This window comes from Dermacentor albipictus, chromosome 2 (genome assembly GCF_038994185.2).
Source record: "Dermacentor albipictus isolate Rhodes 1998 colony chromosome 2, USDA_Dalb.pri_finalv2, whole genome shotgun sequence".
NCBI lineage: Eukaryota > Metazoa > Arthropoda > Arachnida > Ixodida > Ixodidae > Dermacentor > Dermacentor albipictus.
The window spans coordinates 177,352,686-177,377,846 of record NC_091822.1 but is presented as its reverse complement, the minus strand read 5'-3'; the positions used below and the strand labels follow the sequence as shown (position 1 = coordinate 177,377,846).

Below are 25,161 nucleotides of genomic sequence, written 5' to 3'. Positions count from 1 at the left end.
GCGGTGGCGCGTCGAGGGCATGGCAACGAAGACCTCAACCACCAGGACCGTCATTCTCAAATTGAAAAGCGGCATGAAAGTGGAGGACCTGCCACATCAGATACGCGTCGGCGGCGAGTTGGCCTTGGTCGTCGTACCCGGTCGACCGATGCAGTGCCTGCGCTGCCACGGCACGGGACACGTCCGCCGTGAGTGCAGAGTCCCCCGCTGTACGTTATGCAGACGTTTCGGCCACGTCGACGCTGACTGCGTAAGGTCTTATGCCACCGTAACAGGTCCAGTAGCTAGCGACGTAGCGGCAGAGCACGTCATGGACGTGGCCGAAGCGGAGGACGCTGCTAAAGGAACGCTAGACGCGGTCTCGACAGCGACAGCCAGTGGGACGACGAGTGCGGCCGTTACAGCAAGGTGGCTGAGCCTGCCCTGAAGCCGAGTGGGACGGCACAGGTCGCGACCGCTATGGGCCCGTCTACGCGGAGCAGGAGTGAAGACTCGCTCGACAACGGCACGACGGCGATGCAGCAGGACGGGGCCGTCCTTGACGGCGACCGGACTTCGACTCCTGGTGCCCCAGTCAAGCGCCCCCATGACCAGACTAAGGACCGCAACGACAGTGGAACCAGCACCAGCGAAGGGCCGCCGACAAAGACACCACTTGGGAGGCGGACGAGCTTGAAACCGAAGCCGAATGTCCCACCTGAGAGAAAGCCTGCGGACAAAGTGCCGTCCACAAGCAACGCCGGGAAACCGGGAGGTCCCGGAGGCGGCTAGCCGAGGGCTAGTCGTGAACGGTAAGCACCATGCTCCGGGCCTACTTTTCTCTTTAGCTCAACATGGCTCAGATACCGTGCCTTAACATTGCCACTTTAAACGTGAGAGGGTTGGCGGCTAGTCGTAGGCAAAGTCAGGTCCTACGGTTGGTCACTGACCACGATGTCGACGTACTAGCCGTCCAGGAAACTAAGGTTGACGGGGAGGAGGAGACCGGGAGCATGGTGCGCCGTTTCACGACTAGGTATTTTGCGGTGGTAAGCCATGCATTAGGCACGGCTGGGGGGTGCATTCTTTTTGTGAAGAAACTGCCTGGACTGGAAATTCAAAGTACCTTTTCTTGTCAGTCCGGAAGGATTGTTTTGTGCGATATTGTTTTGTGCGAATTTCAGTTCCGCATCATATGCGTATATGCGCCCAATTCAGTGGAAGAGCGTGCCCGTTTCTTTTCGAACCTTTCGCAGCATGTTCGATGCGATAAGCGCGTTATGCTCTTAGGCGACTTCAATTGTGTAATGAGCGCTAGAGACAGAGCCAATAATGCCGGTGTGCGTGACAGAAGCAGTGAAGTCTTGTCAAAACTAATCAGTGAAAATGAACTCGATGACGTTTATGAGTGTCTGGAAGGGGGGCGTGACTTGACTTTTACACGTTTTCAGGGCAGTAGCCATGCGCGGTTGGACCGAATCTACATTTCGCTGGATACAATTCCAAGCTGCCACGGTTTTTCTGTAGTGCCCGTATCGTTCTCAGATCATTGTCTCGTAATATGTAATGTCGGTATAGGGAAACGCAAACATGAGTTTAATTGGGAGATGTGGAAAATGAATGCCTTGTTATTAAATGATGAATCTTTTGTAAAGGCAGTACGGGATGCCATTAATGGAATACGAGAAGATGCAGCTGAAACAATAGCTGAAAAGTGGGAATGTTTTAAACAAGAAGTTAAAATGAAAGCCTTAGAAAGGTCAAGCTGCCTCAAATTTGAGAGGGAATATAAAGAAAAGGGTTTGCGAACACTACTTCAGCAGCTGATAACTCGAGTGCAGAGAGCCTGGTCTGTACAAAGACGATGTGCGGAGCGTCAAGGAAAAGCTGGAACAGTTCGATAAAGAACGCTATCAAGGTGCCATCGTGCGAGCACGAGCAGATGCATTAGCGGCGGGGGAGACGCCCACAAAAAGGGCGCTTGGACTCGAGAAGGCGCACGGACGGCGAAACCATGTCGATAAGATTTTAATGAACGGGGTTGTTGTCGACGACAACGAAAGCATAGGACGCGCCTTCTTTCAGTATTACCAGTCGCTCTTTGCATTTCAGGCAGCGAATGTAGAGAGTTTCAAAGCCGATTTTCTTCAGCGGATGCCGAGGCTGGCAGATGACGCTAAAGAACGATTGGAAGGCAACATTACCGAGCACGAAGTTGAAAAGGCAATCGACGATTTGAACTCGGGCAAGTCGCCTGGGCCTGATGGACTCTGTGCGGGGTTATATAAGGCTTTCAAAAGAGAACTGGCCCCATTGTTAGCAGATGTGTTTAATGAAGCGTACGAGAAGAAATTATTGCCCCCATCTTTTGGGAAAGCGCACACAATACTAATCCCTAAGAGTGATCAAGCAGACAAACTAAGATTGGTGTCATCCTATAGACCCATATCACTAACAAACATTGATTACAAGATCTTTATGAAGATTTTAGCTGCGAGACTTCAAGGCGTCATCAAGGAAATTGTCGGAGACCACCAAACTTGCGGCATCAAGGGGCGGTCCATTTTTTCGAACATACATCAGATGCGGTGCGTGCTCGAATGCTGTGAAGTCACCGATGGTGGCGTTGCAGTTCTTCAGCTCGATTTGGAGAAAGCGTTCGATTGTGTCGCTCACGTTATTTTGTTTGCCATCTTGGATCATGTTAATGTCGGTTCCATCATCAGTGAGGGCGTGGCCTTGGCGTACCAGAATTGCACAACAAGATTAATTGTCAATAAGTCTTTGGGGGCCCCCATTAACATCATGCGTTCAGTACGCCAAGGCTGTCCCCTCAGTCCGCTTTTATTTGCCATCTACATAGAAGCAATGTGCGTAGTAATAAACGGAAATGAAAAAATACGTGGTTTCAGATTAGCAGCGACAGAGGTGAAGTTGCTCGCATACGCAGATGACATTGCAGTGTGTTGCACAGACAAACCAAGTGTAACGGAAACAGTATCGGCTGTGAAACATTTCTGTGATGTCACAGGTAGTAGAATAAATTGGGGCAAATCCCTAGGCCTGTGGCACGGGAAATGGGTGTCTGCACCGGACAACTTCGCGAACCTCACCTGGGTCAAAACGCCGACGAGGTACCTGGGTGTTCCTCTCAATAGCTACAATAGTAGCGATGAATATTGGAGGAGCCAAGTCGATGAAATGAAAGAAAAGGCGGACAGATGGAAGGGTGCGAAGCTGTCTATTTTTGCAAGGGCGACAGTATGCAATATGTTTTTTGTCACCAAGTTATATTATGTCATGCAAGCGTTGTATTGCTCGAGAGCAAATGTGCAAAGGCTGCACAGAGTGTTTGCTGTTTTCATCTGGGGGTCAACATGGGAAAGGTGCAGCAGAACAAATCTGTTTAGAAGAGTGAAGGACGGGGGTGTGGGTTTGGTTCACCTTTTTGTTAGACAACTTGTAAACCGATTCTTGTTTTTTCGCGATGTGCGCCAACCTTTTCTGCGCACCGTATGCCAGCTCAGGTTGAGCGGCGCTTTGCCGGCACATGTTGTTAGTACGGCAAGCGTTACCGGATCACTTCGTGGCTACTTTAAGGAAGTGGTCGACAGCGTGAGATTTCTTTCTGTTCGGTTTTAACGCGATAGCGTTAAGGAGCTCGTGTCGCAGAAAAGCCGGTGTCGTCGGCGTCGGTGTCGGCGTCGGGTGTCGGCGTCGGCGTCAGCGTTTCGCGGCGTTGACCGTGAGCGATAAATCACGGCAGGCACTCCATAAATAAAAAGCAACTTCCAAGATGGTCTGGGTGGGAATCGAACCAGGGTCTCCGGAGTGTGAGACGGAGACGCTACCACTCAGCCACGATTTTTTTTTTTATTGCCGGTCTTCGACATTGTACAAAGCACATAATACAAAACACAATTACAATACACAATTAACAAATACAAAACATTTTGAAAGGATATACATGCCATCAGTCCTATAAGGACTGGCGTTGTCGAATTAAAATTCTTTCAATGCTGTCAGAGGTTCTATTCTAGACAGCCATTCGGGTACACATTCTTGTATTTTCTTTATTTCAATGAAACGAGACATGCTTTCGCGGAAATACGTACGCGCAGGCCTAGTGTCTGGGTCGCAGTAGTACCCAGACATCCTTGCACGCCATAAACTATGGAGGCCCTTGAGCATTATGAGGTCGAAGGGAACCCCGTCGTCATTCGTTACCGCTAAGTACCTGATGCCATGCGGATTTAACGGTAACTCTTTCTTCATTGTTCTTTGTAGGACATCCCAGAAGAACACTCCGGCCCAGCAATGCAAAAAGACATGGTCTATTGTTTCCGGTTGCTTGCAAATCAAGCAGTGCGAGCCCCAGGGTACAAGAAAGCCACGTTCTTCCATGAATGTCTTCACTGAGAGTGTTCCTGTGTGCAATTTAAAAAAGAATGTCTTTACCCCAGTAGGCACCTCCATATTTTTCACTCGCTTAAGGACATCCAGTCCTGATCTTCCACTGTATAGCGCTCCGTACAATGGCACTGGAAATACAATATCGTAAATATCTTTATACAATGTTTTCTTTTTTACGTTACATAAATACTCAAAAGAAAAGCGCACAGAAAGAAAGCGCACACTATCTGCAACTTCTTTAATATAGCCACGAAGCGTTCCGGGCATACTATCTGTACTAACAATAAGTGCCGGCAAAGCGCCTCTCAACCTGAGTTGGCATACAGTGCGCAGAAACGGATCACGCACATCCCGAAAAAACAAAAACCTGTTCACAAGCTGGCGTACAAAGAGATGCGCCAAGCCCAGCCCCCCTTTCTTCACGTGCCGGAACAGATTGGTTCGGCTACTCCTTTCCCAGGTAGAGCCCCAGATAAAAACCGCGAACACTCTGTGCAACCTTTGCACGTTTACCCTCGAACAGTACAACGTTTGCATGACGTACCACAACTTCGTGATAAAAAACATGTTACACACAGTTGCTTTTGCGAAAATCGACAGGTTGATGCCTTTCCACCTGTCTGCTTTTTCTCTTGTTTCTTTTGCTTGGTTCGTCCAGTATGCGTCGCTATTTTTGTAACTGCCCATGGGGACACCTAAGTACTTGGTCGGGGTTTTTATCCAGCTAACATTTGCAAAAAAGGCCGGGGCTGAAGACCACTCCCCGTGCCACAAACCGAGGGACTTTCCCCAGTTCACTCTACTGCCCGTCACATCACAAAAATTTTTCACTACCCTTATTGTTTCCGTCACACTTTCTTTGCTTGTACAACACACCGCGATGTCATCTGCATATGCCAAGAGCTTGATTTGTGTGGCTGCCAAGCTATACCCGCGTATTTGCTCATTCTCAGTTATTGCCAAACACATAGTTTCTATGTAAATGTCAAACAAAAGAGGACTGAGAGGGCAGCCCTGACGCACAGAACGCATGACGTTAATGGGGGCCCCCAATGATTTATTCACAATTAAGCGTGTTGTGCAGTTCTGGTACGCCAACGCCACTCCCTCAGTGATGATGGAACCAACATTAACGTAATCCAAAATGGCAAACAAAATATCATGAGAGACACAATCAAACGCTTTCTCGAGGTCCAGCTGGAGCACCGCGACTCCACCCGAGGTGGCATCACAGCACTCCAGCACGCACCGCATCGTGTGAATATTCGAAAAAATGGACCTTCCCTTAATACCACACGTTTGGTGATCTGCCACTATGTCATTTATGACGCTTTGAAGTCTGGCAGCCAGAACTTTCATTAAAACCTTATAATCAACATTGGTTAAAGATATTGGCCTGTAAGATGTTACTAGCCTAAGTTTCTCAACTTGGTCACTCTTAGGGATGAGTATAGTATGAGCTTTTCCAAAAGAAGGCGGCAAAGTTTTGTTATCATACGCATCATTAAATAGCTCTGTTAGTAACGGCGACAGTTCTTTCTTAAACGCTTTATATAAACACGCGCCCAGACCGTCCGGTCCAGGTGATTTGCCTTGGTTCAAATCATCAATCGCTTTTTCAACTTCACGTTCTGTTATTTTCCATTCCAATCGTTGTTTTGTATCGTCACTCAATCGCGGCATGCGAGATAGGAAGGCCCTTCTGAATTCGTCTATATTCACTTCTTGAAACGCAAAGAGTGACTGATAATACTCTCGAAACGCTTGGCCTATGCTCTTGCTATCGCCGGCAACTGTGCCGTTCCATAAAATTCTGTCGACATGATTCCGTCGAGCTTGCGCTTTTTCGAGTCCCAGCGCCCGTTTAGTGGGCGTCTCTCCAGCTACTAATGCATTTGCTCTTGCTCGCACCATCGCACCTTGATACCGTTCCTTGTCAAGCTGCTCGATTTTTTCTTTAATGGCTCCTACATCTTGCTTATACGTCCCAGGCTCTTCGCATTCCAGCGCTATCAGCTGCTTAAGTGTCTTTCGTAAGCCCCTTTCTTTCATTTCCTTCTCAAATCGTAAGCAGCTCGATCTTTCTAAAGCTTTCATTTTTACGTTTTGTTTGAAGTATTCCCATTTCTCTGCTATTGTTTCACTGTTTCCTTCACTTACTTTCCTGACTGCCTCACGTACTGCCTCTACAAATGGCTCGTCTTTTAGTAGTAAGGCATTCATTTTCCATAGTTCCCAATTAAAATCTTGTTTCTTCCTCTCCGTGCCTATATGACATTTCACAATGCAGTGATCTGAAAACGATACTGGTGCCACCGAATAACTATCGCACTTTGGAATTATGTCTTGCGATACGTATATGCGGTCTAACCGCGCATGACTACTACCTTGGAATCGTGTGTACATGACTTCCCGCTCCCCCTCCAGGCACTCACAGACATCGTCCAGTTCATTATCACTAATTAGCTTAGTCAGCACACTACTGCTTTTATCGCGAATACCAGCATTATTGACTCTATCCCGAGCCCTCAAAACACAATTGAAATCCCCCAACAAAACCATGCACTTATCGCTGCAAATATACTGAAAAAGGTTCGCGAAAAAAGAAGCGCGTTCTTCCACAGCATTCGGTGCATATATGCACATGACTCTGAATTCCAATTCACGAAAAACAAAATCACAAAAAACGATCCTTCCGGTTTGACATGAAAATACATTTTTAACAACAAGGCCAGGCAGCTTCTTAACAAACAGTACACAACCGGCGGACGTCCCTACCGCATGGCTCACGACCGCATAATATCTAGTCGTGAAACGCCGCACCATGCTCCCGGTCTCCTCCTCTCCGTCAACCTTTGTCTCCTGGACAGCTAGAACGTCTAGGTCTTGGTCAGTGGCCAACCGTAGGACTTGGCTTTGCCTACGCTTGGCCGCCAACCCTCTCACGTTTAGTGTGGCAATAGTGAGCGACGGATTAGGAGCCATTATGAACTAAAGTATGAGATAGACCCGGAGCATGGCGCTTACCTCTCACGACCAGCCCTCGGCTAGCCGCCTCCGGGCCCGCCCGTCTTCCCGGCGTTATTATTTTGCTGTGCTTTGTCACCAGGCTTTCTCTCGGGCGGAACATTTGGCTTCGGCTTGAAGACCGACCGCCTCCCAAGAGGCGTCTTCGCTGGTGGCCCGTCACTTGTGCTGGATGCCGCGCTGTCCTTGTCTCCGCCCTCGTCACGGGGGCGCTTGGAGGTGGCACCGAGACTAGCCGCCCGGTCCCCGTCGTTTGCATCCTCGCCCTGTTGCATCGCTGACTCAGTCTCCTCGCGTTCGCCTTCATTAGCACTTGCCTTCACAGGGTCTTCGTCCCTCTCGACACGTGCAGGCCCAGTCACCTGCTCATCACCCTCGACTACCTTGGCTTGAGCGACCTCCGGTACCGTCGTGGCATTTGTCGTCAATGAAGGCACTTGCACACCGGCTCCCTTAGCAGCTTCTTCTGTCTCGACTGCGTCCATGACGTGCTCTGCAGCAACATCACTCGCTGCTGGTCCTGTCACGGCCGCGTAAGATTTAACGCAGTCAGCGTCGACGTGGCCGAACCGTCTGCATCTCGAACAACGGGGGACTTTGCAATCACGGCGTACGTGTCCTGTCCCTTGGCAGCGCAGGCACTGCATGGGCCGCCCAGGTACGACCACCAGTGCCAGCTCTCCGCCGACGCGGACCTGGTGAGGCAGGTCTTCCACTTTAATGCCGCTTCTCAGCTTCAGTAGCACGGTCCGGGTGGTCGAGGTCTTGTCTCCCATGCCTTGGACGCGCCAACGCTCCCTGCTCACCTCTTCTACCTTGCCGAAGGTTGTGAATGCCGCCCGGACGTCCTCGTCGGAAACGCCGTACAGCAGCCAGTGAAGCCGGAGTTTCACCTGCTGGTCCTGCGGGTCGACGATGACACATCGACGCCCTTTCACCTGAAGCTCTTTCAGGGCCAACAGGCGTTTTGTTGCAGCTGCGTCACTGAGGGTCACGGCCCAGACGTGATTGACCTGGTAGGCCCCGAGGCACACAACTTCCGGCAGCAGGCTTGTGGGCGTAAGCGCATCCCGAAAATCCTCGACCTTGTACGGCCTCGCTCTTACATCACCGTGTAAAAATACGGTGTTGAGAACAATTCGTCCTTTCGGCAGTTGGGGCAAAATAAACTGGTAGTCCCTTTCGTCGTCGTTGCTGAACCTGTTTCCGCGGCCCAAAGTGACCGCTGTCGCCGCCCCGCTTGAGGCCATGATTCAACGATCCGATCAGCTCGGCTGTCGGAAGCAGAATGATGACTCAGCCACGATTTCGATGCTTCCAAAAGGTACAAACGCGCCTCTAGTGAATGCGGTGTTGCCTTCGAAACGAGCCGTGGAAAGTTATACTGTGGTGTATATAGGTAATTATGAACATGTAACTTACAGAAGTCGCAATTACACGAGTAGCGAAGTGCGTTTCGCTGCATTTCTTCTGCGCTTTCCGCACACGGAGAGCCATCTTGCGGCAAACACAGAAGAGCCCCTCCTCTCCATGTACGGCGCTGCCCCGACAGATGGCGCGCCACGCGCGCATTGGAGCTGTCGCGGTTCGGACTCTCTCCCCTGACAACGCTTCGCCTCGCTCTCTCCGCAGAATCAAGCGTCCTTCCTTTCTTTAGATCACTATCTGTCTATCTCTCTGCCCGTGCCGATCACGGCGTTTGGCTGGCGTGCATCATTTCCCCCTCCGGGATACCGAGTTCTTTGGTTCGCTCCGCTTGCTCAGGCGCACGTTTCATTGCTGCGCCGAACGCCGCGTTGCTCGACCATATGGCTCGACCCTCACCGCGTCTGATGCGGGGCGCCTCGTAAGTGATGGCTGCCCTGTAGCCCATTGTCTTACACCCATTGGCGGGTCGACGGGAACGCTATCGCGTTCCACTCTTGAAGGCGAAGCTTAAGCGTCCTCCAATTTTTCCATGGATTACCTGTGCGAAGTGAAAAGGAAAAGATTGTATAGAGATGTGTGTTACATTGTTTTTCCAGTGCCGTTATACAGAGCCATTTACAGTGGAGGGCCAGGACTGGATGTACTTAAACGGGTAAAACGCATGGAGGTGCCACCAGGAGTAAAAACCTTTTTTTTTAAGCTTCACACCGGAACGCTCTCCGTGAAGACTTTCATGGAAGAGCGAGGATGTATCGTACCATGGGGAAGCCATTGCTTGATCTGCAAAAAGCAGGAAACCATAGATCACGTTTTCTTAGAATGTTGGGAGGGCTTCTTTTTCTGGGACGTCTTAAAGCGAACCCTGAAAAAGGAGTTACCGGTGGACCCCCAAGGGATAAGGTATCCGACAATTAAGGATGATGATGGGGTTCCATATGATTTTATTATGTTAAACGCTCTCCACTGTATATGGCGGGCTCGTATGGCAGGGTACTACTGTGATCCTGACGCTAGGCCCGCTCGCGCTTATTTCAGAGAATGTATGACACGATTTATAGAAATACAGAAAATGCAACAATGTGTTCCGGAATGGCTGTGGAGGCTAGAACCTCTGACAGCCATGAAGGAATTTTAAGTTGACAACGCCTGTCCAATAGGGACAGACGGCTTTTGTTGTACGATGTGACTCTTTTCCTTCTTTTTTTGTTTGTATTGCAATTATAATACTGTAATGTGTTGAAACTGCACGTTCTGCGAAAAACCGGCAATAAATAAAAAAAAAGTGGTTATCACGTGCGCTTTACACGCGCTATGCCCCCGGTTCGATCCTGGGCGGGAACAGTGCATTATACTTTTGTTTTCTTTGCGATCGCGAATACCCAGAAGAAAAGAGGGAGAGAAATAGCCGTCTCCGTGCTCCGTTCCCGTAGTGTAGTGGTTATCACGCGCGCTTGACACGCGCTATGCCCCCGGTTCGATCGTGGGCGGGAACAGTGCATTATGTTTTTGTTTTCTTTGCGATCGCGAATACCCAGAAGAAAAGAGGGAGAGAAATAGCCGTCTCCGTGCTCCGTTCCCGTAGTGTAGTGGTTATCACGCGCGCTTGACACGCGCTATGCCCCCGGTTCGATCCTGGGCGGGAACAGTGCATTATGTTTTTGTTTTCTTTGCGATCGTGAATACCCAGAAGAAAAGAGGGAGAGAAATAGCCGTCTCCGTGCTCCGTTCCCGTAGTGTAGTGGTTATCACGCGCGCTTGACACGCGCTATGCCCCCGGTTCGATCGTGGGCGGGAACAGTGCATTATGTTTTTGTTTTCTTTGCGATCGCGAATACCCAGAAGAAAAGAGGGAGAGAAATAGCCGTCTCCGTGCTCCGTTCCCGTAGTGTAGTGGTTATCACGCGCGCTTGACACGCGCTATGCCCCCGGTTCGATCCTGGGCGGGAACAGTGCATTATGTTTTTGTTTTCTTTGCGATCGCGAATACCCAGAAGAAAAGAGGGAGAGAAATAGCCGTCTCCGTGCTCCGTTCCCGTAGTGTAGTGGTTATCACGCGCGCTTGACACGCGCTATGCCCCCGGTTCGATCCTGGGCGGGAACAGTGCATTATGTTTTTGTTTTCTTTGCGATCGCGAATACCCAGAAGAAAAGAGGGAGAGAAATAGCCGTCTCCGTGCTCCGTTCCCGTAGTGTAGTGGTTATCACGCGCGCTTGACACGCGCTATGCCCCCGGTTCGATCCTGGGCGGGAACAGTGCATTATGTTTTTGTTTTCTTTGCGATCGCGAATACCCAGAAGAAAAGAGGGAGAGAAATAGCCGTCTCCGTGCTCCGTTCCCGTAGTGTAGTGGTTATCACGCGCGCTTGACACGCGCTATGCCCCCGGTTCGATCCTGGGCGGGAACAGTGCATTATGTTTTTGTTTTCTTTGCGATCGCGAATACCCAGAAGAAAAGAGGGAGAGAAATAGCCGTCTCCGTGCTCCGTTCCCGTAGTGTAGTGGTTATCACGCGCGCTTGACACGCGCTATGCCCCCGGTTCGATCCTGGGCGGGAACAGTGCATTATGTTTTTGTTTTCTTTGCGATCGCGAATACCCAGAAGAAAAGAGGGAGAGAAATAGCCGTCTCCGTGCTCCGTTCCCGTAGTGTAGTGGTTATCACGCGCGCTTGACACGCGCTATGCCCCCGGTTCGATCCTGGGCGGGAACAGTGCATTATGTTTTTGTTTTCTTTGCGATCGCGAATACCCAGAAGAAAAGAGGGAGAGAAATAGCCGTCTCCGTGCTCCGTTCCCGTAGTGTAGTGGTTATCACGCGCGCTTGACACGCGCTATGCCCCCGGTTCGATCCTGGGCGGGAACAGTGCATTATACTTTTCTTTTCTTTGCGATCGCGAATACCCAGAAGAAAAGAGGGAGAGAAATAGCCGTCTCCGTGCTCCGTTCCCGTAGTGTAGTGGTTATCACGCGCGCTTGACACGCGCTATGCCCCCGGTTCGATCCTGGGCGGGAACAGTGCATTATACTTTTCTTTTCTTTGCGATCGCGAATACCCAGAAGAAAAGAGGGAGAGAAATAGCCGTCTCCGTGCTCCGTTCCCGTAGTGTAGTGGTTATCACGCGCGCTTTACACGCGCTATGCCCCCGGTTCGATCCTGGGCGGGAACAGTGCATTATGTTTTTGTTTTCTTTGCGATCGCGAATACCCAGAAGAAAAGAGGGAGAGAAATAGCCGTCTCCGTGCTCCGTTCCCGTAGTGTAGTGGTTATCACGCGCGCTTGACACGCGCTATGCCCCCGGTTCGATCCTGGGCGGGAACAGTGCATTATACTTTTCTTTTCTTTGCGATCGCGAATACCCAGAAGAAAAGAGGGAGAGAAATAGCCGTCTCCGTGCTCCGTTCCCGTAGTGTAGTGGTTATCACGCGCGCTTGACACGCGCTATGCCCCCGGTTCGATCCTGGGCGGGAACAGTGCATTATACTTTTCTTTTCTTTGCGATCGCGAATACCCAGAAGAAAAGAGGGAGAGAAATAGCCGTCTCCGTGCTCCGTTCCCGTAGTGTAGTGGTTATCACGCGCGCTTTACACGCGCTATGCCCCCGGTTCGATCCTGGGCGGGAACAGTGCATTATACTTTTCTTTTCTTTGCGATCGCGAATACCCAGAAGAAAAGAGGGAGAGAAATAGCCGTCTCCGTGCTCCGTTCCCGTAGTGTAGTGGTTATCACGCGCGCTTGACACGCGCTATGCCCCCGGTTCGATCCTGGGCGGGAACAGTGCATTATACTTTTCTTTTCTTTGCGATCGCGAATACCCAGAAGAAAAGAGGGAGAGAAATAGCCGTCTCCGTGCTCCGTTCCCGTAGTGTAGTGGTTATCACGCGCGCTTTACACGCGCTATGCCCCCGGTTCGATCCTGGGCGGGAACAGTGCATTATACTTTTCTTTTCTTTGCGATCGCGAATACCCAGAAGAAAAGAGGGAGAGAAATAGCCGTCTCCGTGCTCCGTTCCCGTAGTGTAGTGGTTATCACGCGCGCTTTACACGCGCTATGCCCCCGGTTCGATCCTGGGCGGGAACAGTGCATTACACTGTAAAAAAAATTTGCCTTACTTTACAGAAAATTTGCTGGTAATTTGTGACCGAACACTCTTCCGTAAATTAAGAACGGTCATTTCCGTAGAACGGACAACTGTAAAAAAAGAGACCGTAATACAAGATACGAGTGCTTCTGTATCTAGAAAACGGAAGATTCTGTATTCTGAATCTGTACTATAACCGTAAAAGTACAGGTGCTTCCCGTATTTCATCTTGCAGAGCATATCCATTCGAAGAATGTGCCATCGGGCACAAAATTGCCCAGGACGTGCGAGAGTCGACCGAATTTCATTGGTGTGCTATTTGCTGGGATCAGCCGTGCCACCATCTGCGTTCAGCATGTGCATACGTGACCCACTGTTTTCAGCGGTCTTGAGCAGAAATGCAATTTGGTCAACGCTCGCACTTCCAGGGTACTTTTGTCCACGATAGTACATCTCCTTTAATGCAAATGTCATGAAGGCAGCTCATAGTAAAAGCAGCAGGTCACCATTGAGAAAATTGTCTTGCCAACACACTGACATGGCTGCAGAGATGAAACACTTTGCACTTTGTGATATGAATGCACTGCATAGCATATATACAAAAAGGTGCAACATTTCAGTCCTCAAGTTCTTAGATCACAGAAGCAACTTTATTTTCTTCAATCACTCGTCTTGCACTTCTTCCTGGTGAAAGTTGTTCTTGACTCCAAACACTTGCAAGGATAAACTTGCTGCTGTTAGGAGAAACAAATAGTCTTCGTGAATATCCATCCTAAAGAAAGCGGCAAAAAAGTTTAATCACAGAACACGAGAAAGCAGTAACTTCTGTGTTAGAAAAACATGTAAGTAGATCAACATTGCTGGCACAAGGGATGTTGCTGTAGCCAACATTTCGACATAGGTGCTTGTCATTAGGGTAGCAAATGTTTTCCTTGGCTGTGTTGTGGGATTGTGCATATCTCACTGGCCCCTAGCCTCATTGGGGGAGAAGTAACTGGTGCATTAATAGGTCAAGAGAAGCCAAAGTGTTAAAATAAAGGAAGGAAGGGTGTGCTTAGCAGTGGTGATCGTGATGGAGCGGGTATGAGCAATGCTGTCAGTACTTGCCAAGAGTAGGGGTGACCAAAACAGAAAACGATGTACACATGTATGCAGTCATTAATCCAGTAGAACCAATCTTCCCAGAAGACAAAATAGGTATCAAGATAAACAGTTTGCACTTTTGAAAAAGGAAAACGAAGAATTAAGGAAAATAAATTTTGTATCAAGATGCATCTGGTTAAGATCACTGCAAATGGTAAATGAAGGCACATTATGAATATATATTTTGTTGCAAGCCGATGAAGAAAGTATATATTAACCAAATATTAAAAAATAGGGACATTAAAATTAAACTGGATATGACCATAAAACAGTAAAGAACAGCCTGTGGAAAAAAATGGGATGGATAATATAACCAGGTGCAAGATTGCAAAACGTCGAGTGCTGTTTATATTCATGCTGCTGTTGACGGCTTCAAGTTTCTGTCTTCCTGTGGAACCTTTGTCTTACTTGAACAAGGAAATGGGTCATTTTTTAAACAAGCCAGTTCAAATGTAGTTCAAAGCTTCAGCGGTGTTATAATGAAAGAAAATATTATGGTCAGTTCTCCTGCTCATCTTGAAACTTATTGTGCGCAACAAACAGGGACGAAGAATAGAAGAAACACAATGTTAAGCGCTCGTCCTTGTGTTTCTTCTATTCTTCGTCCCTGTTTGTTGTGCACAATAAGTTTCAAGATGAATTTGTTCCAACTAGGCCGACTCGCAGTCTTGCTTGAGTTCTCCTGGGTGTGCTTTCATTCACCAGTTATTTCCACCGGTGTAAGTTCAAAATTTAATGGTCTAAATGGACCTTAGCTCCTGGCAAACCATTAGCTGGTCTTTTTTTCAACACAGATGCCTGCACATTATATGTGTTGGCAGGAGTGCTAGCGAACTACATTATACTTGTTGCCACAACCAAAGTGAAACTAGGTAACAGTGATTGAAAAAAAAACCAGCATTCCACAATACTGATTCAAGTCGTCTGGAAAAGTTGCTTAAGTTAACGTACACCCCCTACTCCACCAGACAATTATTCACCACACTGACTCTCATGGTGTCAACCATGCTATTACAACACTAGGCATCAAGTGAGGAGAATTAGGGGATAAGAGGGCACAATGCTTTTTGTTAGAACATCAAATGTGCTTTACATAAATGCTACATTCCAACTAACAAAGGAGCAACCGGTTTGTGAGATAGTGACCAATGCATACAAAAGCTAATGACATTCTGTGCAGCAGAATGTTGACGATGAGGTGTTATGCGCACAAGTGTACTCTTTCACACAAAATGACATCCTGCACTCAAACCTTGTGCCAATATTAGAGTTTGAAAAACACCGTAGTGGAAAGCAAAGAGTGCTAAATTTGTTGAAAATTACTAAAAATTATTCGATTATTCATTATCGTTACTGTTCGTTAAAGATTCACAGATTGTTCCCTATGGGTGCTGTAAACAGGCACCCTGCTTTTACAGTGGTAGCAACAATGATCTGTGGCACAGACAAGAATAAATGCTCATTAAGTTTATGCAAGAGTATATCCTACAAATTACACCCCATTTCACATTCCAATATGGTAGAAGAGGAAGACGAAAAAAACTACTTTCTGGCGGAGGATGCATACCCCAGAATAGAAGAAACAAGCGTACTCTAACCATTGCTGCTGCCTATGCCTGTGCACTAGCAGTTACATATAATATGGCAGTTACAATTGTTTTTCCACAAGCACTGCAAGCTGCGGCCAGTTTACCAGTACACAGCTGTAATAAATTTAGGGCAAGCTAAAGCTCTCTAATGGATTTATCTCATATGACACAATTGGAATGCAATATTCTGCAAATAAGTGAAGCGCGATGTGCCATCCCATACAATGAAACACCTTTGAAGAATCTGAATCACCACCTGCACTCTTAGGCAAAGTTACACCCTTTGGAGTGCCGCTTCTGCCACACAACAATAATCGTTATTTGCCTCGATGCGTTTCCTTTCTTGAAGACGCCACGCCCGCTACTTTGTTGTCGGGAATGCTATCATGCTGATAACGCGCATGCCGTTCGTTACTGGAAAGCACAGGGCTCGCAGCGTTAAAGAAAGAAAATGCATAAAGGCAGATGACAATTATCGTTGTGTGGAAGAAGGGGCACTTCAAAGGGTGTAACTCTGCCTAAGAGTGTGAGCCGTGACGAGGGAAAAGAGTGTGTTCTGTGTAAAGTAGTGCACCTGTATAACCTAAAGCTTTGGAGAATGCATTTAGTATGAGCTGGGAAGGTTCCTAATTTTATATGCACACAGTGAAAACCTCCATGCAGTTTTGCAAAATGCGAACCCCCAACCTTTTTGTTGTTCAAACGTAATGACACGTAGGGCCATAACATGTACATTATGGGTTTCGTTCCCAAACAATCAAAGTGAATAGCACCACCCTAAGTGTTATGTGCCTTCTTGTTAGTGTCGAATGCTGCGATCGGCAGAGAAACGGATTTCTGGAGCAATATAAAGTATTAGGTACTGTGATATCAGTTCTTTCACTGCTGTTTTAGCATTATCGGGTCCTAAAGTAAAGAAACGAGAAATAAATACATGCATATTTTACGCTACAACCCTCATAATATTTAGTAGTCTGGATTATAAAGGATTCCAGATTTACAATGCAGGACAGATTTTATTCCACTGAAAGAATGGCATCATGCCAATGATTCTGCATTTGGTGCTGTATTTATTTGCATTTAGTTCAGTTGGAATGTGTGTGTGTATCGCCAGCGATATCGCTTGACATTTTTTATATTGGCTGTTTTCTAAATTTAGGCAAATTCGTATTCGCAAATAACCTTGTATGACACCAAGAACTTGCTTAGCAGGAGTATTTCTAACATTTGCAAGATATGAGGCCCTTGAAAGCGGCCTGGGGTACACGCCACCCCCTAATCTCATCAGCAAGTTTCTGGAACTCATCTACGAGGTTTCTTATGATCAATGTAAAGTTGCTTGAATGGGGGAAATAGGGAATTTATAACAGGTGAATTATGCAGCATAAGAATGATGTCAGCAAGAAGCAAGCATCAAGAACTATAAAATGAAGACTATAAAATGCAAGAATTATTTGGGATGATTTAAAATTCTGGCATTGGAACGAAATGTCTTTCAATCTGTATATAAACTCTGATTATTCACTCTACTACCACTGCCTTCATTAGAAACATTCATAATCATTATCCTATCTATGCCACATCATCCTAGCTAATATTCAAGCCTTCATAAGCTGCTTTTTTTACTGCTAATTCTCTGTGGGAAAGAGGTGTCCGTATGAAGACCATATCATATACTTATTACCCGTTTTTTTGATAAATGATAAGGGAAAAACTTCACACCAAAAATGCATTGAGCTTGAGCAAGTTCTGCGTTTGATGCTGTTGATTCTTTTTTTCCCTTTGCCATCATTGACCCACCTGGTTAGCTAAGTAGACAGAAAAGCTGCAGGAGAAAGGTGGGGGTGCCAAACCAGACTTGTGCCCCAGGGGACCTTTTCACGGTCACTGGAGGAACTGCCTGTGGCCTCGGCATCTTCCTTGAGGGCCACGGCCATGTCTAAGAAACCTTGTCTCCACAGGCTGCACAAAGAAAGATAATTTGCTGAGCTAAGTCTTTTTCTTAAAAGAACCCATTTAAGTTGTATTCGTGGCTTTGCACCACAAAACTGACACATGACTGGCCACTCAAGACACTTTATGTGTATTCGCAGGCTTATTCCTTGGAAAAACACTTTTATGTAGCACACAATGAGTAACAGTAACAAAAAAGTGTATCAGGAGGCTTTCATATTGCTCTACAACTTTTCATTGACACATTTCATTTAATTATTTGAGATATTTAATAAATAATTAAGAATTATGTAATTAGGCAGAATGCACAATATAATCAGAGTATCTCCAGGCGATGGCAAACATTACCTTCATTTTGTCTAGTTACATCGCATTTACATATTTCTGAATCTTGGTGCACGATAGTTAAGACACCCTGTAGATCAAAAAACAATATTAAAATTTTCATAATCATCTCTTGCGTGTTATTGGTGGCTATGGCTGCTTCAAGTTATTCTTTCAGTGTGGTACAAGCAGTTTTGAAGTGAAATTGTTTTGCATCGAGGGCATGTAATCTAGGCAATCAAGCAAAAGGTCAAGTTGTGTTCACTATTCAGATGTTTAACTAAGAAGCTGCAGGAAAAGGAAACAAGACACAACACCTAATAAACAATGCAAAATTCGAAAATTTAAACTGAACAAGAAACCAGTTTTTGAAAACACAGAAAAAAAGCCAGCAGCTTACATTGAATACACCCTTGCTATGTACTCCAAGTGAAGTTGTTACCGCAATGCTTGGGCACCATATGAACGTAACAATCAACAACTTCGAGCAGAATATTAACACCACTAAATGAACTGGCCTTTGAAGATTCTTGATCTGAAATCCTCAACGACTTGTTCTGGCGTTTAATCTGTCAAGCTCAATCTGTATTCTCAAAAGCTGGCTCTCGGCCATAATTTCTCTAAACGCAACATCAGCTTAAATCTCAAGATAGGGTTGACCTGTAAATAAACTGGATAATGCATGGCAAACATCATGAACTCTCTTACATGTTAACCAGAGGGTTCACTCATGCAGCCATGAAATTGTGATGCAGACACGATATATTGAAGCTGGTTTTGTGAAGTGTTTCATGCTTCCAAGGCTTCTTCAGTTGTGAAAGCTGTCTCCGTTAGCTAAATAAGCGATGAGAATAAAAAAAGAACTTCAACATGCTCACAATATGTTGGCCATTTGCAAGTAAACAGCAGCCTTTTTGGGTACCCAGGTTGCCTGGTGCAAATCTACTATGCCACAGTACTTGCGTTACCCAGTACCAGCCACTTTAAAATGCAATGTGTTCAGAACCCTTTCCTTCTGTTTGTCTGCTTTGGAAACAGTTTAACATGTGTTCAGTAGGCGTCGAGAAAGGGGACAGAAAACACTGTGCACCACTGATTTCTAACATGTTTCGCTGGGTGCAGCACACCGCACCGGATGCAGGTGAAGCCAGTGGAAATGCGATGTCATGCAGTCGCTTGTCCTGGAAGCAGGGCATATGGTGGACTAACTAGTGCGTGCGATCAGATAATATTGCTGCCGAAAAACTTTTCTTTGTGGTTTTTCACATTTTAGGAGGTCTCTACATGTCTGGTAAGCACTTTTATGACAATCTGAACCCGTATACGATAGTGTTCTTTTACATCAAGTTTTTTCTGATTTACCAGTGTTTCCATTGCACGCCACTTATGTTAGCGACACTGTAGACACTACAATGGAAAAATTCTGGACACCTCGAAACACTGCTTGGGTAGTTTATGGCACATCAGGCAGGCATGTTAGGGGAAGAAATGCTACACACCCGTGCAACAAAGTGCTGCCGCAAAGTTGTCAAGCACCAACTTCCGGGACAAGGCCGGCTTCAGTCGAGGGCGCTCGATGTGCTGTTCATCCCCTGTAGTAGAGATCAGTGGCGTGGACCCTTTTATACTGGCTGTCTTTTCTGGTCGGAACCTTGGAAACAGCTTCCACCATACCTTTTTTGAACCTGCAACATGTGCAGAGAAAGTCACATCACTGTGCGTTGATTGTATGGCTTTATTGTGCTACACATTCTATCAAATCATTAAAAAATACAGTTCACACATTTTTACTTCTGTATATAGACAGTCTAGTTGCTATACACGCGAAACATTATCATTCCTCTGACAGAATACAACAATAGAAGCGTACACTGTAAAGCTACACTAAAATTTAAATTGATGTGACACCATATGAGCATACAGTATGCTTACTGTATGCTTTAGCCCTGTGTCAAGTAAAAGTTAATTGTCAATCATTTATGGTGTATTCCTACTTATTCTGGGTCATCAAACTGTACAATCAATGTTCCAAGTTTACACAATGTTGGCTTTTGATTGCTTATGTGATCCGTTTCCTACTTACGCATGCAGTAATCCCACTGTATTAAGGAAAAAGAGAATAGGAAATGCCGTGATAATCTTCTACATTTGATGAGGGCAGGAGCAATGACCAATAGCATGTGGTTGAAGCTACATATATACTCAGTTTTCACACAGCTTAATTATTCAGCAAGTAATAAAGAGCTATCCTGTGTACCTCTGCATGACCAATAAAATCTGACTACTTGACACTGCACTAAGGCTGCCGCTTGGTACTGTTCGGCAGTTCAGCTTTGGTTTTCTGATATACAGATCTGTTTAGGTACCAGTAGTTTACTTGCGATAAAATGGAGCTCGGAGCACTGGTCATTTGCACATAAATAATGCGACAGCAAATACAACACAAGGATAGGAATATGGGTCTCTTGGAAAAAGTACATACACATTATGATTATAATGTGATGTCATGCCACAATGAAACAGAAAGCAACGCATAGAAGTGGACGGCGCTTCTATGCCACCAAGGTTATTGGACAGACAGTACTTCAGAAGTGCCCGCAACACAATGTGTTGGCGGGCTTGTTGGTGTGAATCCATAAATACTTTGTTAAGTGCAAAACAATGGACACAAGAAAGACGACCAGCACAAGGCGCTACACTCAACTGACATCACTTTATTGCGTCGCTCCTTTATAAATAGTAGAATCTAGAAGAACATCCGTAGTTAGCACCATGTGCAGAGACCACCAACAACCAATCACAAGAGCGTACTCATGCGACGGGATCCAAAAAACCATATTGAGCACTGCACAAGGTTAAAGAAGGCACACTAATGCACTGTGACCCCAATGACTGTATGAAGAAAGCTTCCGATAACTCTCAGGCGGTGGTATCACAGCACTTTTTCAAAATCGTAGTATCACGAAACATGGCTTTGCACTTCCATATTTTACAATGTTGAGCCAAATGGGAACCTGTGCCTGTTGGTATGGATCGCTTAGGTTCGCAATGTTTCGTGATGCTACGATTTTGAAAAAAGGGCCGTGATACCACCGCCAGAGAGTTATCAGAAGTTTTCTTCATACAGTCATTGGGGTCACAGTGCATTAGTGTGCTTTCTTTAACCTTGTAAAGTGCTCAATATGTTTCTTTTTTGGATTCTGTCGCATGAGTGTGCTTTTTTGATCAGATGTTGGTGGTTCCTGCACTTGGTGTTCACAGCAAATGTTCTTCTAGATTCTGCTGTCTACAAAGGAGGGACGCAATATAGTGATGTCAGTTGAGAGTAGCGCCTTGTTCTGTCGTCTTTCTTGTGTCCGTTATTTTGTGCTAAAAAGCAATGATGTATTCCTTGTGTGTGTTTGAAGACAGCTCCACACGCAGTAGCGTATCCAGTATTGCTGCCCAGTGGTTTAGCTCGCCGCAGTTTGAAGTGCCACAAAACATAAGGAGAGAAACCTGCATTTATAGTCTTGTTGCAAACAAGAATATAACGTGAAGTGCATTCTGAGGCCAGAAACTATAAAAAAAATTTCACGATGCACCGCTGTGCAAGGTTTTATAGCAAAGTCAAATACATTTAGTGTAAATATGACACTATGATGGTGCACAATGGTGGTAATCTGTAATAATATAAAAGGTGCCTTAATGTTACAACAAAAGCTGACATTACTTAATAATAGCCCTGTAACATTTAGCATGCAGGGGCACCGCTGGGTAAACAATAGTGATGTATTGACTATGTACACAAGTATTACCCACGCATTTCTGCCATTGTCTAAATGGCATAAATGAATGGGTAATACTTATATACATAGATATTACATCTCTATTGTTTAACCAAATGGGTAAACTATGTCTGCCTGACACAAGACTAGAATTAAACCATAAATTATATATAGTCACCCTAACAGTAACACTTCACTTGAACTTCACAGTAAGTAGACGCCTGTTGATGCCAGCCTCCCCCAATGCTAAACTGTGCTGCATGCTCTACAGAGAAATTATAGTGGTATCACTCAACTCTGAAGCCATTCAGGACTGCAGCACTGTAGAAGACATCTACAAATGTCCCATTTCATGTATAACAGCCTGAATTGCTTGCACATCTTACCAAGTGCAAATTAAAATTTCTTTTTGTTTAGCATTTTTGCCTGCTAGACCACAATCCAATGTCATCAATATATTAACATATTACCTCAAAGAACCTAATTTGGCTTGTAGATTAACACCTTTGCATACTGCCACAGCTGCACTCTGTCATATGCGTTGCAATCATAAAGGAGTGCTGGTACACCAGCACTCCAATGTCACTAACAGTGATCACCTACACAGCTAAGTAAACGGTCCTGATTCAGGTGGCAAATAGCTATGAGAAAAAAAAATCCACTCACCTTGAGAGCTATAATACTGCAATAACTTGAGAGAGATGGACCCATTGCAGGCAGCAGACCTCTTCTCAGCTCCAGCACAACAGCAACTTGCCTTTCAGTAAAAGAAAAGGATTGATTAGTAATGATAAGTTACCTTGTTTTTGCTTAGTATCAATACAATCTGACTTTCATGCATATCCACTCTCCGCTTTAGTAATACAACTGAATTATTCATCAAATAAAAGAGTCTATGGTGATACCATTCGCTTCTCTTGTATGTCCAAATGTTTTCGCACTGATACCCCGTTTACTGCTTGCTTAGTGGCACGAATGCCTTGACTGCCCAGACATCATTCGAAGGAACACGTCTTGCTGCACCGCAAACGGTGCAGCAAGACGTTTTTTTCCGGTCACAATTAAAACGTGCACCCAAGCAAGAAAGTAACGATCACAGGTAGTGAGCGACTGCTATTGCCTCGAACGTTAATTTCCGTATTTTAACAGAAGTTCTTGTATCGGATACAGTATGCTCTCAAGCCAATACAAGCGTCAATACAAGAGCTCAACTGAACGCAGTTTTATTCTACGCTTTTAACGCGAGTGAACAAAAGGTTAGAAGTACCTCACGGAAATTGCGATCGAGCCAATCGCGCTACGACTGGAATCGATCTGAAAAGATAGGTTTTATCCTTTCCCCATTCATGCGTGATTTTTGCCCTAAGACGTTGCATAGTGGTCTTTTGAAACAATATTTCTGTTCGCGACACCGGCTTACCACACATCATTTTAACACCTACGTTATGCAAAACAAATAAGATTAAAATGGGCTTACCTCATGAGCAAGTTACCAGCGCGCGTAGACTGTTGAACACCCGTTGAGAGCAAGCAGGCTATCCGTGTCCAAGCGCATACGTGCACCCAAACACAGGACAACTTCTTCGATGCCGCAGCGAGCAGAGTTTTGTACACGAAGTGAAAGACATCCAGCGCAAATATCTCCGAGCGATGACGGCAAATAACGAGCGCACAAGCGGACACAACACAGCAACAAATTCGGAACTTTGCCAATTTGAACGTGCCGAGACCCAAGCAGCGTAACCATCCATCGTTTCTGTTCTTCGCTCCCGATGAGTCAATCTCTCTTCCTTGGGGTCTTGCTCCACCCTTGAGTACAAATCAAGAGATATTTACGGCGAATTAACAACATTTACAACACAACTCGAAAAATGCCGGCTGACTACACATGTGCATCTCCGTCTGCCACTCCTAACGGACGCGCAGCGCGCGCTGCCCCCTGGTGTCGCACTCTGAGCGCGGAGAACCGAAGAGAATCGGTTTCGTTTTCGCATTTGTGCTCTAGTTACTGGAACTGCAATATAATTGCTTGACAATTAATTGAATTCTAAAAGAGGAGAATGCTTTCTCTCCCACAAGTTAGTGCGTTTTATACAAAGGGAGAGAGAATTCAAAAGGAAGAAAGGCAGGGAGGTCAACCAAAGCATTCGCTACTGGCGATAGCAAACCCCTGTGCTACAATGAAGTGCAAAGCAGTGCACTGCGATGCGTCCATAAGCTCGAGTACAGTGATAATTTGGGAGGGTTGGTGCATGTAATGAACGGTTAAATAATGAGTTGTGTCATAACATTACCCATGCATAAAGCACGTGGAACTAGTGGTGTTGCATTCTATAGGTCAAAAAGAAATAAAGCTTGAATCGTTACATCTCGACACTGGGCATTCTTTCTTTCCGAAATATTTTTTTCTTCTTTTTGACAGTGTACACAGTACTAGCACGGTAATAGGTCCTTCATCTTCAGTCACCTTCCAGTAGTTTACATACATGTCGGTGCATGTTCGCGTTCTTGATTCTACCGTACAAGAACGAGCGCGCTTACCGGTCTTGTTTCAAGATGAAGCACCAAATGTTTGCGATTACATCTTACCGCAAGAATTAACACATGAACAGTGAAGATTATGCGTAATCGATTTGTCTCAATGAATGGGCAGTTATTGTCAGAGACGAGATATTTTGTAAATATCATGGGAATGAGTTCAACCAACTACATTGCAGTTCAGCAGTGCTCTTTGACACTTGGGTTAATTGCTTGCCGCATTCGAAAATTTCCTCCGACCGTTGTACTTGGATCTATAGGCCGCCAGTCCCCTTCGAGACCATTTATTGCCAAATGTAAACGCAGTTACGGTCATTATACCACTCCCTGCGTTTCGGTACTGATTTAGAGTGCGCACAATTTTTGGCGTATAGAGCACCAATGTCATTCCCAGTGTACCAGCACCTGAGTGCCGCAAGCTTGTTTACGTATGCACGTATGTCCCCGGCTCTTCATTCACTTAAACATATATGCTGCGTTATTAACTACAAAGCGCTTAATTTGAGAACATTGCGAGAACACGCATATATTTGCGCATATGATCAGCGTTACTAAGCCCATATGCATATGCTATGCCCGAAAGAAAAATACAGGTGTACAGAAAAGACGACGAGCAACAAACCGAAAAACGAGTTGTGGCCGCGCTATTGATGATCGTGAACGACCACGGATGTTCCATTGATGAAAAGAGTGAGATCGCGCCTTCAATGTTGGACCATCGCTTTGAATCGAGACGTTGAAATAATTAATTTTGGCCGCCCGATCCACAAAGACGCTCGCCTGGTGTTGATGAACACACACACACACACACACACACACACACACACACACACACACACACATATATATATATATATATATATATATATATATATATATATATATATATATATATATATATATATATATGCACATACAGCGC

At 45.8% G+C, this 25,161-nt stretch overlaps 1 long non-coding RNA gene and 16 other non-coding genes across 18 annotated transcripts; 16 read left to right on the top strand and 1 right to left on the bottom strand.

Annotated features, from left to right (window-relative positions):
* The first annotated feature begins 10,419 nt into the window (after positions 1 to 10,419).
* On the top strand, positions 10,420 to 10,492 carry TRNAV-GAC (transfer RNA valine (anticodon GAC)). Its single transcript has one exon. It is a non-coding gene; the product is annotated as a tRNA-Val (tRNA).
* Positions 10,493 to 10,723: 231 nt separating this feature from the next.
* On the top strand, positions 10,724 to 10,796 carry TRNAV-GAC (transfer RNA valine (anticodon GAC)). Its single transcript has one exon. It is a non-coding gene; the product is annotated as a tRNA-Val (tRNA).
* A 79-nt stretch (positions 10,797 to 10,875) lies between these two features.
* On the top strand, positions 10,876 to 10,948 carry TRNAV-GAC (transfer RNA valine (anticodon GAC)). Its single transcript has one exon. It is a non-coding gene; the product is annotated as a tRNA-Val (tRNA).
* A 79-nt stretch (positions 10,949 to 11,027) lies between these two features.
* TRNAV-GAC (transfer RNA valine (anticodon GAC)) lies at positions 11,028 to 11,100 on the top strand. The gene has a single exon. It is a non-coding gene; the product is annotated as a tRNA-Val (tRNA).
* A 79-nt stretch (positions 11,101 to 11,179) lies between these two features.
* TRNAV-GAC (transfer RNA valine (anticodon GAC)) lies at positions 11,180 to 11,252 on the top strand. The gene has a single exon. It is a non-coding gene; the product is annotated as a tRNA-Val (tRNA).
* A 79-nt stretch (positions 11,253 to 11,331) lies between these two features.
* On the top strand, positions 11,332 to 11,404 carry TRNAV-GAC (transfer RNA valine (anticodon GAC)). The gene has a single exon. It is a non-coding gene; the product is annotated as a tRNA-Val (tRNA).
* Positions 11,405 to 11,483: 79 nt separating this feature from the next.
* On the top strand, positions 11,484 to 11,556 carry TRNAV-GAC (transfer RNA valine (anticodon GAC)). Its single transcript has one exon. It is a non-coding gene; the product is annotated as a tRNA-Val (tRNA).
* Positions 11,557 to 11,635: 79 nt separating this feature from the next.
* On the top strand, positions 11,636 to 11,708 carry TRNAV-GAC (transfer RNA valine (anticodon GAC)). Its single transcript has one exon. It is a non-coding gene; the product is annotated as a tRNA-Val (tRNA).
* Positions 11,709 to 11,787: 79 nt separating this feature from the next.
* Positions 11,788 to 11,860, top strand: TRNAV-GAC (transfer RNA valine (anticodon GAC)). The gene has a single exon. It is a non-coding gene; the product is annotated as a tRNA-Val (tRNA).
* Positions 11,861 to 11,939: 79 nt separating this feature from the next.
* Positions 11,940 to 12,012, top strand: TRNAV-UAC (transfer RNA valine (anticodon UAC)). The gene has a single exon. It is a non-coding gene; the product is annotated as a tRNA-Val (tRNA).
* A 79-nt stretch (positions 12,013 to 12,091) lies between these two features.
* TRNAV-GAC (transfer RNA valine (anticodon GAC)) lies at positions 12,092 to 12,164 on the top strand. The gene has a single exon. It is a non-coding gene; the product is annotated as a tRNA-Val (tRNA).
* A 79-nt stretch (positions 12,165 to 12,243) lies between these two features.
* TRNAV-GAC (transfer RNA valine (anticodon GAC)) lies at positions 12,244 to 12,316 on the top strand. The gene has a single exon. It is a non-coding gene; the product is annotated as a tRNA-Val (tRNA).
* Positions 12,317 to 12,395: 79 nt separating this feature from the next.
* Positions 12,396 to 12,468, top strand: TRNAV-UAC (transfer RNA valine (anticodon UAC)). Its single transcript has one exon. It is a non-coding gene; the product is annotated as a tRNA-Val (tRNA).
* A 79-nt stretch (positions 12,469 to 12,547) lies between these two features.
* Positions 12,548 to 12,620, top strand: TRNAV-GAC (transfer RNA valine (anticodon GAC)). The gene has a single exon. It is a non-coding gene; the product is annotated as a tRNA-Val (tRNA).
* Positions 12,621 to 12,699: 79 nt separating this feature from the next.
* On the top strand, positions 12,700 to 12,772 carry TRNAV-UAC (transfer RNA valine (anticodon UAC)). Its single transcript has one exon. It is a non-coding gene; the product is annotated as a tRNA-Val (tRNA).
* Positions 12,773 to 12,851: 79 nt separating this feature from the next.
* Positions 12,852 to 12,924, top strand: TRNAV-UAC (transfer RNA valine (anticodon UAC)). The gene has a single exon. It is a non-coding gene; the product is annotated as a tRNA-Val (tRNA).
* Positions 12,925 to 13,534: 610 nt separating this feature from the next.
* Positions 13,535 to 24,064, bottom strand: LOC135907756 (uncharacterized). 2 transcript variants are annotated; one of them, XR_010566107.2, is made up of 5 exons: positions 23,179 to 24,064; positions 22,368 to 22,458; positions 19,434 to 19,619; positions 17,458 to 17,619; positions 13,535 to 13,656 (listed from the first exon to the last, which is right to left on the bottom strand). It is a non-coding gene; the product is annotated as an uncharacterized lncRNA (long non-coding RNA). The 2 variants fall into 2 exon arrangements; XR_010566106.2 differs by having other exon boundaries at positions 13,535 to 13,659; positions 23,179 to 24,063.
* Between the last annotated feature and the right edge of the window lie 1,097 nt (positions 24,065 to 25,161).